The sequence below is a fragment of the Colobus angolensis genome, unplaced genomic scaffold, assembly GCF_000951035.1.
Source record: "Colobus angolensis palliatus isolate OR3802 unplaced genomic scaffold, Cang.pa_1.0 Scaffold47, whole genome shotgun sequence".
Taxonomy (NCBI): domain Eukaryota; kingdom Metazoa; phylum Chordata; class Mammalia; order Primates; family Cercopithecidae; genus Colobus; species Colobus angolensis.
Window position 1 is genome coordinate 5,221,976 of NW_012118154.1, and position 11,647 is coordinate 5,233,622.

Sequence of the window (11,647 nt, forward strand, 5' to 3'; positions counted from 1 at the left end):
TCGCAGCGGCGGGTTCTTAGGAGCGCGGGTCGTGGGAACGCGGGAGGGGGGGAGGCGCGTTCGCGGATGCCCGGGACCCGGGAGGGCTGAAAGCAAGTTCACTCGCTCGCGTGACCCTCGTGGTGGACGCCCGAATTTGGGCCCAGTGCTCTCTGCAAAGCCAAGAAGCAGCAGGAGAAATGTTCCCGGGAGGGGGTTTGGCAGAACATTTGCAGACAGGTCTCCGCTAACCCTGGATCCAAACGCAAACATTCATTGCCTTCCCCCTCGTAGAGTTGGACGCTGTGATTCACCTCCACCCACCCCCCTTTCCCAAGGCTGCAGCTGGGCTCGCGATTGGGGACCCCGGCCCTGTTTCCGGGAAGTTCCAACTCCACATCTACAAATCCCTTGGGAGATGGCAAAGAACTATTTGCGGTTTGGGGTCAGTTCGATACCCGACGAGTATCATTCCTGCCCTCCATTTGTCTTCATGATTTGAAACTATTTTGTGGTCTCTCTTTTGAACAGCGTGTTTGTGTTAGCAAAAGAAGAGTGATGCGATTTCAATTAATTACTATCTACCGATTACAAAGGAGCGTTCAGTAATTATTTTAAACGTATTCAATTCTGGTCTAAAAAAGTATACCAGATTTTTTTTGTTAGCTTCAGGCTTTGGTGAAATTAAACAGTTTTGAATTAACTAAGGGTCCAGCTTCTCACTGTCTAAATAGGGTTTCATTTCCTGAAAGAGAAATCTGACAAAACCGGGTGAATACGGCTGGGTCCGAAATGAGGCTTAAAAAGGATACGTTCTGCTTCTGAATTGGACAACTTTGCTGCTGCAGAAGCTCTCAGGAATCAGTTTCTCCCCAGGAAAAAAAAAATAAAAAAAGGAAGAAAGAAAAAAAGGAAAGAAAAAGGGTGAGGGGAGATAGCAAGACTACACCTTACTTTTTTCAGTATGGGAAGCAAAGCTCCAAATCCCACATTTATTTCAGTGAAAATTATTTAGTCTGTAAATGTCCCATTTGGTGTGCATCCTTTATGAACGTACAGATTTTTCCTCTCCCTCTCCCCATCTCAAACAGCCAGTGTGAGGCTCTTCAATGGCTTCACCCTCTGAGGCACATTTCAAAGTTTGCTGGTCCCCACAAACACACGGTTTGAGATCTGGTTCTGATTAATTGTGTCATGTTGTTGTCGAATAGTTTGTGCCTCATGACTGTGGATGCAGAGTTTTGAGCAAGGGAATGGAAAACATGTCTTGGAGGGCCGGGTCGCGGCAGAGGCCCAGTCAGACGTCCTGGTCTGAAGACGCTGGGCCTCCGCCTCCTGTTGCACGGGAGGCCTCCATTTTTACACTCGTGTCCTGCTCTTGCAGACCTAATTGTCCTCCTTCTTTTAAGGATCAGAACTAGTCTGAAGACATTTTTCAAGATTTTGCAGAGAGCGAGAGTAGTTACACTCCGACTTAGTGGTCTTCTAGAATAAAATTCCTTTGATCTGCCCAATTCCCTCAGAAATGTTGGTTTTTCCCATCTCTTCTTTTCCCCCTCCTTCATCTTTTCTTTTCTTCCCTTTGTGCGTAAAAGCCCTTTATTGACATTTAAAGGGATTCCCAGGGTTTTGCTATCAGTTTTAGTTTGTATGTGCATATGAAAGATAACTTTGTCTTGTCACCAGCAGGGTCTAATTGGACAAATGCAAGTGAATACATTTAGGCGAATAAGCTTGATGCGTTGGTGAAATTTCACTGGCTTGAAGACTTGTCTTAGTGTTGGTATTGTTCAGATTCACCACCCACCCCCAGGTCTTGCTGTCACTTTGGATGTGGACACGTAACCTGCGTTTGTTACAATGATGGTCATGTACTTGAAATAATCTCTACAGTTTAGGATTTTGTCTCTTGACCAAAACACTAACTATGCACACAAATTGGATTGACCTTTTTTCTTTTTATGGGCTAAATTGAGCAATCAACATATTAACTAATGTAATTAGTAACCGTTTTTGTTCAAAAAGTTTAATTAGGCTTAATAAGTACATAATCTACATGACAAATGATTGGCTAACAATATTTTTCTGGGTTTTACTGAAGTTATTTTAAGTCCCAGCAGTTAAAGTATCTTTAAATCTTGCCAATTATTCAGTCATCTCATAAAAGCAAAGCCAATTCAACTATGTTAAAGTTATTTATAGTTTCCTTTTTGAATAGATGTTCTGATACCTTGTAGATATAGCTGGGAACATCAGATTGAAGTTCCCATAAAGTCTTAATTGAAGTCTTAGTGATTTTTCCATCATTCTGTAAAAGAGAAAGACAGCAAGGACAATTTAGGGGTGATTTACAATGAAAGGTCGAGCTTTTTATGAAAAGGCCCTGTAGTGGAGATATGTGAATGAGTTAGTATTTGACAGGTGTTCTGAGATACTAAAGGGCACGGTGCTAGGAAAAAGCATTAATAAATCCTTCAAAAGTAACTTTGGACTATCAGAGACTCAGATTTTCCTCCCAACATAATCTCTTCTTGTGAATTTCACACTGTTGACATATAAAGCCAAGCTACTCAGAGTATTTACAGCTACGTCAAAGTCAAGAAGTATATATTTTTAAATTTCCATAATCAGTCTTAATAACAATGAGCCTATTACTGTGCTATTCGGTCTTTGCTTTTATAAAATAATGATACCTGATTTATAATAAATTGAAATGGTAACCTTCGCTAGGTTAACCCTGCGCCCTCCCACCCCCGCAACGAAAACCCCCTAAAATTTACCAATTTACCAATATTATCATTTGACTGAACAGTCCTTCAACCTAGGGCCATGGTCCTTATAGATGACTAAGAAATGCACATGTCTGTCTGTTTTCTTTGGTCCAGTTTTCTTTTTGGTGTTGTTTCAAAGTCAAGCTCTCTATGGAATAAAATGTGAACTTTCGTAAAGCCCAGTTATATTTTAAATGCAATTTTGGATTTCTTCCGGAGGAGGGGAAGAAACAACCCTCAAAACAGTATGGAAGACAAGACTATGTATAACGTTACAGCCTTGACAGCTCTCAGTGGAATAACTAAATACTGTCTTCCGCCCATATGTATCGGCAGTGTTCACATGCTTTTATACACATGTGCATTCACATTCATTGTGTAAAGAAGTACCCATGCATGGTGGGGGTGTGTGTACATTCAAGGCAAAATGCATGAACAGTTTTAAACCACCTGGGTTGCTAGGCCCCTTTCCCCCCTCCCCGCCCTTCCCTTTTTTCAAAAGAGCATCTGAAGACCATATTGTGTTTCATAAATTATTGACATCAGTTTTAATCATTGTCCCCCTGACGTTGGAGCTGCGTTAGCATTTAGTGCCTGACGAAGCATGCTGTTTAATCTTACTGTGGAGTTGTCAGCATGAGCCCGTGCCTGGCTTGTGACAGGTCGAGCTTATGAAAACTTGTTTTGCGACTCACTCTATGGCGTTGCATTGCCCAGCTGTAACCCAAAACCCATGCAAAAGATGTCTCTGCAAGACAAGCACCGTGCTGGGTTGGCCTCTTATAGTCGTAGGTACCTGCAACATAATGCTCGTAATTGTTTAAACATAGCTTTAGGTTGGGGGTCGGGGGCATGTCCTCATGCTGTCAATAGCTCTGGTGCTTCCGTCCACCCTCATTCATCCCTGGCAAGAGAGGGAGGTTATATTGAAGGTGTTGCTGTGAGAAATCTGATGCCCCACTAAAGATTCTTGCAAAAATCAGAAGGCTAAAATTATTTGCTGCTTAGTCCAGAGCCTGGCACATAGCTTTAGATGAGTGAACATTTTCAATAGTTATAGTAATTATTATGATTATTGTCATTATGATTAACCCTGGAGGACTTACTCTTTGCCAAGCACTCACATTAATTTAGACATTTAATCACTGTGACTATACTAATTATAGGGACTGTGATTGTATTTCTTTTAGAGATGAGGAAACCATGGCCTAGAGACATTAGATGGTTTACCCAAAGTCACATAGCTACTGGATGGTGGAGCTGGGACTCCAGCCTGACGTTTGTGCTTTGTTTTGTTGCATCCACTTTGCTGCTTTTCCATAGAAAGAATGGATGGGTGGATGGAAGAATGGATGAATGAATGAATGGCAGCGATACATCCATGTGTAGGAGAAGAGCTGGCACACCTATTACTTCTTGCTAGAACTGGGCGTGGTTCCCTAGTTGTGTTGCATTATATATTTTACATCGTATTATATTTATTACATTTTGTTATATTATATTCATACATACTTAACATGAAGTTGTATATAAGAAGTTTTCTTTTAGCCATCAGGCCTGCTGGGAGCTGGGAGCTGGGACTATGAATTAAGAGGGTTTAGATACTTTCCTGGTGGGGGGGGGGGTGGTTCTTGACATCCACAGGTGTTGCTGATGGCCTAGTCTTTCTTGATTTGATCTCCCTCAAAGGTGGTGAAGCTGAGCTGTGGGTAGTCAGAACCCCTCTTTAAGAAGGCCTTCCTCCAGTCTGGCCAACATGGTGAAACCCCATCTCTACTAAAAATACAAAACATTAGCCAGGCGTAGTGGCGGACGCCTGTAATCCTAGCTACTAGGGAGGCTGAGACAGGAGAATCGCTTGAACCTAGGAGGCGGAGGTTGCAGTGAGCTGAGATCGTGCCACTGCACTCCAGCCCTGGTGAGACTCTGTCTGCAAAAAAAAAAAAAAAAAAAAAAAAAAAAAGGCCTTCTCTTTTCACCCAAGTGTTCACCATCCCTTTGCTTCACCAGAATGTATTGAAAAAATCCAGGAAGTGGCTAAAAGTATTGTTGCCAAAGAGAGGAGGTGGATGGGGGATGGTGTGTGCCAGCCACTGGTGTGGTGCTGCGAGGTACAGTTGACATGAGTCAGCAGCACAGGGCTGTCGTGCATCTCGACTGGCCCCATGGCATCTGGAGTGAGGTTCTCTGCTGGGGTCCTCATTAGCACCTGGTGACCGGGGACCTCCAGGCAAGGAGGCCGCTCCCTGCTCCACCCAGAGCAGGGGAGGCAGGTTTGTCAGGGAAACCTTCTGGGGTAGGTCTGCGTGTTTCCAGGCTCTGCTGCGCTCTCTATTAGCCCTGCCCAGTCTTCTCTCTGACCTCCTCCTCCTGTAGAAAAATGAGATCCTCGGAAAAGTATTTGAGACTTTATGTCCAGAGTAAATATTGGAAAGGCAGTGGGTTGAAATTCAGATGTTCCCTGGAAGGAATCCCCTCATTTTCTGCTCACAGCTGCTATCGATATTTCCTTCTTGAGATGAGTTGTGCTTTTCATTAAGTAAATTTTTTGTCTTGGGATTAAACCAACATTGTATTCTTAATAGACTTTTATGTTTACACTTCAAAAGTCCACTGGATTGTTACTCGTGTTATCTTGATGGCTTCTACGGTGTCTGCAGTGCACACTGCCTTTACCAAAATAAATGGCTCTCTAGGGAACTGGATTATAAAACAGCCTTATCTGTGGATGCACAAATACGGATATTTTGTGAGCCAGTATTTTTTTTTTCATCCTTTCAGAAGTGTTAATCATACCTTGGGTTTCTGCAGTGCCTTTCATTATAGGGAGACGGGAGGTCTCGGAGGACTTTTGAAATGCTCAGGACTTAAGCCTAATACTTGTAGAGCAGCCCACAGCATTTTGCCTGTCGTCTGGAAGCCCTTGTGGTCTGTGCAGGCTCGGAAGGCATGGTGTTGGTCTGGGTGGCCTGGGAGCTGCGGAGTTTAAAATGCCCGTCGAAGGTGGTTGTGGGGTTGCGTCCTGAAGACAGACCACAAACTCCTACTGAGTGCCAGGCATTGTCCTAGGTGCTTTATATGTGCTTTGTTTCAATTAATGAGATTGCCACAAGGAACGGAAGCTTTTCAAAAACAGATGTCCTGGCCACCAAAGGGCAGCTTTTACACAAACGGGACTAAGTGTGGATAAGTCTGCAGGGCACATCTCAGCTTATTCTGTGACACTGTTGCATACAGAGAGAGCAGGGGGTATCGGGAGCGTTTGTTTGGAAGCCTGATCACATAAAAGCCGTGTCCTGTTATAGCCAACTCGGAGGGACGGTTGTTCTGAACAGTGCTTGAAAGAAAGTGAGCTGCCTGGGCCAGTCCTCTGGACACGGACGTTCACCTCAAAGCTATCTGCTCTCATGAGGTTTGACTTGTGTAGCACAACTTAGTGAGTTCGGTATTGCATTCTTGTCTCCTTACTCCAGAAATGGATCTCTGTTGTAAAGTAAGAAGTAGATTTTAATTTGCCTTTTAAAAGTTACATCATTGGTTGGGCACGGTGGCTCACGCCTGTAATCCCACACTTTGGGAGGCCGAGGCGGGCAGATTGTGAGATCAGAAGATGGAGACCATCCTGGCCAACATGGTGAAACCCCGTATCTACTAAAAATACAAAAATTAGCTGGGTGTGGTGGTGCGTGCCTGTAATCCCAGCTGCTCGGGGAGGCTGAGGCAGGAGAATCGCTTGAACCAGGGACTCAGAGGTTGCGATGAGCTGAGATTGCCCCACTGCACTCTAGCCTGGCAACAGAGCGAGATTCCGTCTCAAAAAAAAAAAAAAAAGTTACACAATTTATGTGAATTTCCCCCCACGTCAAAAGGCAGAGACCCACACCAATTGTCAGTCTTTGCCTATAGAGATATGGCTCCCTCTTCATCCCCAGCTCCTGGGAGGCCTTGGCTAGGTGTGTATTCAGCCTCAAATACATTATTTTGTGCCAGTTCTCCCCTCTGATGGAGAGAAGGGACTGTGGCCATGTGACTGATGAAATGCAAAATGTCTCCCATCAGACCTGTTTCTTTTCCTCCCAGAGCTTCAGTTCCTGCCCCAAGCCTCCTCCACAATGGACAGTTCTATCAGAGGCAGCTGCTGGCACTCAGAGCACAAAGGAAGATACCCTCCAAGGAGGAAAGGGGTACCTATGGTTTAGGAGTACTGCCAAGCAATAGAAAGCTGTGCTCCACCCTTGCCTGTGTCTGGGTCACCCCCAGCAATCCCCCATCCTTCTGTCATTGGGATTAGTGTACTAACTACAGTTAGGATGAAATGAATTCACACTGCAGTGCGCTGGTGCATGTGAAGAAGACCTAGAGGAAAGATGATTCTGTGGTTGGGCACAGTAGCTCACACCTGTAATCCCAGCACTTTGGGAGGCCGAGGTGGGCGGATCATGAGATCAGGAGTTTGAGACCAGCCTGACAACATGGTGAAACCGCTTCTCTACTAAAAATACAAAAATTAGTCAGTCGTGGTGGTGTGCGCCTATAATCCCAGCTACTTGGGAGGCTGAGGCAGGAGAATTGCTTGAACCCGAGAGGCAGAGGTTGCAGTGAGCGGAGATCGCACCACTGCATTCCAGCCTGGGTGACAGAGCAAGACTCAGAAAAAAAAGAAAAGAAAAAAAAAGAAGAAAGATGGTTCTGTAAGCATAGTAGACCTCTGGATTATTTAAAGGGTTCAAGTAAATTTGTTGGGTGAGAACTTTAAAAGCAGAAAGTAACACTCCAGTTCACTTCTCAACTCAGCTAGTGCCTTGATGAGGAAGGTGCTAGAAGTCTGTCTCCCTGGAGGATTCAGGACTGGCCTATGTGAGGTCTCAGCTCCCTGTGCACATGGTCATATTTTAGTTGGGGGCCCATGCGGGCCCCCTCCTGGCTGGTGCTATTGCTCGATTTTCTAGATTTTTCCTGCGTCTTTTTCTGCCTAAAGATAAGAGAGATTATTGGTTGTCGTGTCCAATTTTCACACATTCCAGAGACTCCACACTTAAGTAAGACAATCTGGAGGACTACAGGGACCTGTAAAGGGGCTGGCTTTAAATAACTGAGTCCTATATAAGGAAATGAGATAGATCTCTGAGTTTCCTGAGGGCCTGTATGCTGTGCTGCATTCCATATTTGAAGTCCCCAAGTGAGGGACACTTCCTGCCTGCTTGATTGCCATTGTCAGGGCTTCTGATTTTGTTTGCTTCTGCTTGGGGTGGCCGTGGTGACTACCCATCAAATAAATGCACCACCACTCCCGCATTCTAAAACCAGGGCAGACGTTGGCAATCAATTGCAGCATGCTTTCCTCTGAATTCCAGAAATGATCTTATAATATTAGACTCCTCAATATAACTAACTCCTTAGGCAGAATTAGCTCATGAACTGAAAGCTATTTGCCAGCCATTTTTGGTCCCCTTCTGAAGACCTTCCCCTTCCCCTTCCCCAACCTGCAGACAGAGAAGTGCTTTGTATACATGGACATTTCTGGAGCGTTTACTGTTCAGGTGGCTCTGTTTGGTCTGGGCATGTAAGGAAATGTAAAGTTGACCAGGTGTGGTGGCTCACACCTGTAATCCTAGCGCTTTGGGAGGTTGAAGCAGGCAGATCATTGGAGGATGGGAGTTCGAGACCAGCTTGGCCAACATGGTGAAACCCCATCTCTACTAAAAATACAAAGACGAAAACAAAACTAGCCTGGCATGGTGGCCCACACGTGTAATCCTAACTACTCAGAGGCTGAGGCAGGAGAATCTCTTGAACCCAGGAGGCCGAGATTGCAGTGAGTCGAGATCATGCCACTGCACTCCAGCCTGGGCAATACGGTGTCTCAAAAACAAAAAGAAAAGAAAAGAAAAGAAATGTAAAGTGGATGCCCCCCCTGCAGGTGAAATATGTGTCCATCGAGGAGGCTGTGCACGTGAGAAGGTGCAGATGTGTGCACTTGTGCTAACCCTGAACGCGGATGGGTGCCCGGAGTGAGGCATTTTGCTGAGTGTCTGGGGCGCAGGGAGGGGCCGAGGGTCTTGAGAGGAAGCGCATTTTGGATTTGGCTCCTGTACCATGGAAGGATTGGATTTTAGTCTACATCACATTTTCCTTCTGCATTTGTTCTGTTGTAGTGTTTTTGTTTTCTCCCATGCCAAGAATTTGAGAGACCATGGTTCCCTGAAAAGAGGGGTGCCCCCAGGAATGTCCGCCCTGACGTTTCTGGGCAGGTCCTCCAGAACTGCCTTGGATTTTGAAACAAAAGCTTATCACGGCCGGGCGCGGTGGCTCAAGCCTGTAATCCCAGCACTTTGGGAGGCCAAGACAGGCAGATCACAAGGTCAGGAGATCGAGACCATCCTGGCTAACATGGTGAAACCCCGTCTCTACTAAAAAATATATATATAAAAAAAAAAACTAGCCAGGCGAGGTGGCGGGCGCCTGTAGTCCCAGCTACTCGGGAGGCTGAGGCAGGAGAATGGCATGAACCCGGGAGGTGGAGCTTACAGTGAGCCAGGATCCGGCCACTACACTCCAGCCTGGGTGACAGAGCAAGACTCCGTCTCAAAAAAAAAAAAAAAAAAAAGGGTTATCACTACCCCTACACTCAAAAGAAATTATGCCCTAACCTGGGCCAGGACCCTGGTGCCTGAGGCTTCCTGGGGTTTCTCACACCTGAAGGTCGTTCCTTCCACTCAGAACCATGTCTGTGTGGTATTGAGGGACAAGGACTCATCTCCATCACAAACCACTGCCCTCAGTGCTCTGCTTATGTTTGGGCTGGTGCAGAAAGTGCTGAACAAGAATAGTTCCAATCCCAGCATGAAAAAGAAAACACATTGTGTTTACAGATGCAGAATTTGGCATCTGAAACATGAAAGTACCTTTGGATTGGGCGGCCCCAGCGCAGAGCTGTTGGACACGGCCACCCCACCTGCCCTCAGCCCTTTGGCCAGCTCGTTTTCCTCTTCCCGAAGCCAGACCTCAGAGGTGGGCAGGTCGATCTCAGCCAACTCTTTATTCCCACACCCAGCTCTGTCTCACTCTATAGTTCAGAACCGGGAGAGAATTCACGGTGAGAAAGTGCTTGGCCTTCTGAGCTGCCATGAGGAAGGAAATTGCTTCTCGCTCCAATCCACAGAAATCAATCCTTTTTTTTTGACAGAATCTCACTCTATCATCAAGGCTGGAGTGCAGTGACACCGTGTCAGCTCACTGCAACCTCCGTCTCCTGGGTTCAAGTGATTCTTTTGCCTCAGCCTCCTGAGTAGCTGGGATTACAGTTGCCCATCATCACGCCTGGCTAGTTGTTTTTTTTTTTAGTAGAGACAGGTTTCATCATGTTAGCCAGGCTGGTCTCGAACTCCTGACCTTGGGTGATCCACCTGCCTCAGCCTCCCAAAGTGCTGGGATTATAGGCATGAGCCACTGCGGCCGGCCCAATCCTTCTTAAACCATGTTTTTGGGCAGACTTGCATCCTGGTACCCAGAAATGCTAGAGAAGAATGGGACTGAGCAGTCCTATTTCTTACCTCAGTTTATTGTTTGAGCGAGGGATAGAGAGCTGTTTTTCTGTTTGTTTGTTTTAATTGAAGATGTCCGCAGAAGAAATGAGCCACATGTAAGTGAGAGTCAAGTTACGATTTTCCTGATCTGTAGAGAGTACTTAGTTCTGGCCAGGCACCGTAGCTCACACCAGTAATCCCAGCACTTTGGGAGGCTGAGGCAGGAGGATTGCTTGAGCCTGGGAGTTTGAGATCAGACTGGGCAGCATAGTGAGACTCCCGTCTCTACAAAAATAAGAAAAGAAAATACTTAGTTGGTTGGGCATGGTGGTTCATGCCTGTAATCCCAGCTCTTTGGGAGGCTGAGGCAGGTGGATCATCTGAGGTTGGGAGTTTGAGACCAGCCTGACCAACATGGAGAAACCCCATCTCTACTAAAAATACAGAATTAGCTGGGCATGGTGGCACATGCCTGTAATCCCAGCTACTTGGGAGGCTGAGACAGGAGAATTACTTGAATCTGGGAGGTGGAGGTTGCAGTGAGCAGAGATCGCACCATTACACTCCAGCCTGGGCAACAAGAGTGAAACTCTGGCTCAAAAAAAAAAAAAAAAGGTACTTAGTTACTTAGTTTTAAGTCAAGATCAGAGAGCACAACATTCTATCTACTAAAGTTTGAAATACCAAGATACATGTATTAGGGCCATAGTGAGAGAACTTCAGACTGGCTGGGTTTAAATTCCAGTTCCACCAGGAGTGTGGATTTGGGTAAGTTACTTAAGCTGTCTATGCCTTTGATGCCTTGGTGTCCTGGACCTCCCCTCAAGATTACCTTGATAGATTGGGTGGGGTGGGGATTGTGAGGAGCCCGGTGTTCTGCCTTGAAAGAGGGCTCAGAGGAGGGTTACAGGAAGGAGACCCAGAGGTAGGGTTCTGATCCTACACCTTGGGATTTTATCAGCACACATTTCTATAGCCTTTATAGTAGTGAGATAGCCTTTATTAGTGAGATTTATGCGCGGTTCTAAGCTGTTTATACGTATTACCTCATTTAATCCTCGTAATAGCTCTATCAGGGCTTGTTATTCTTTTATTCTTTTTTTTTTTTTTTTAAACGGAGTCTTGCTCTATCACCCAGGCTGGAGTGCAGTGGTACGATCTCGGCTCACTACAACCTCCACCTCCCAGGTTCAAGAGATTCTCCTGCCTTAGCCTCCCGAGTAGCTGAGATTACAGGCGTGTACCACCATGCCCAGCTAATTTTTGTATTTTTAGTAGAGACGGGTTTCGCCATGTTGGCCAAGCTGGTCTTGAACTCCTGACCTCAGGTGATCCACCCACCTCGGCCTCCCAAAGTGCTGGGATTACAGG

General features: G+C 45.8%; 1 protein-coding gene across 1 annotated transcript in view; it reads left to right on the plus strand.

Annotated features, from left to right (window-relative positions):
* Positions 1 to 11,647, plus strand: part of NTN1 (netrin 1) — a 248,413-nt gene that overhangs the window by 1,142 nt on the left and 235,624 nt on the right. The window lies entirely within an intron of this gene.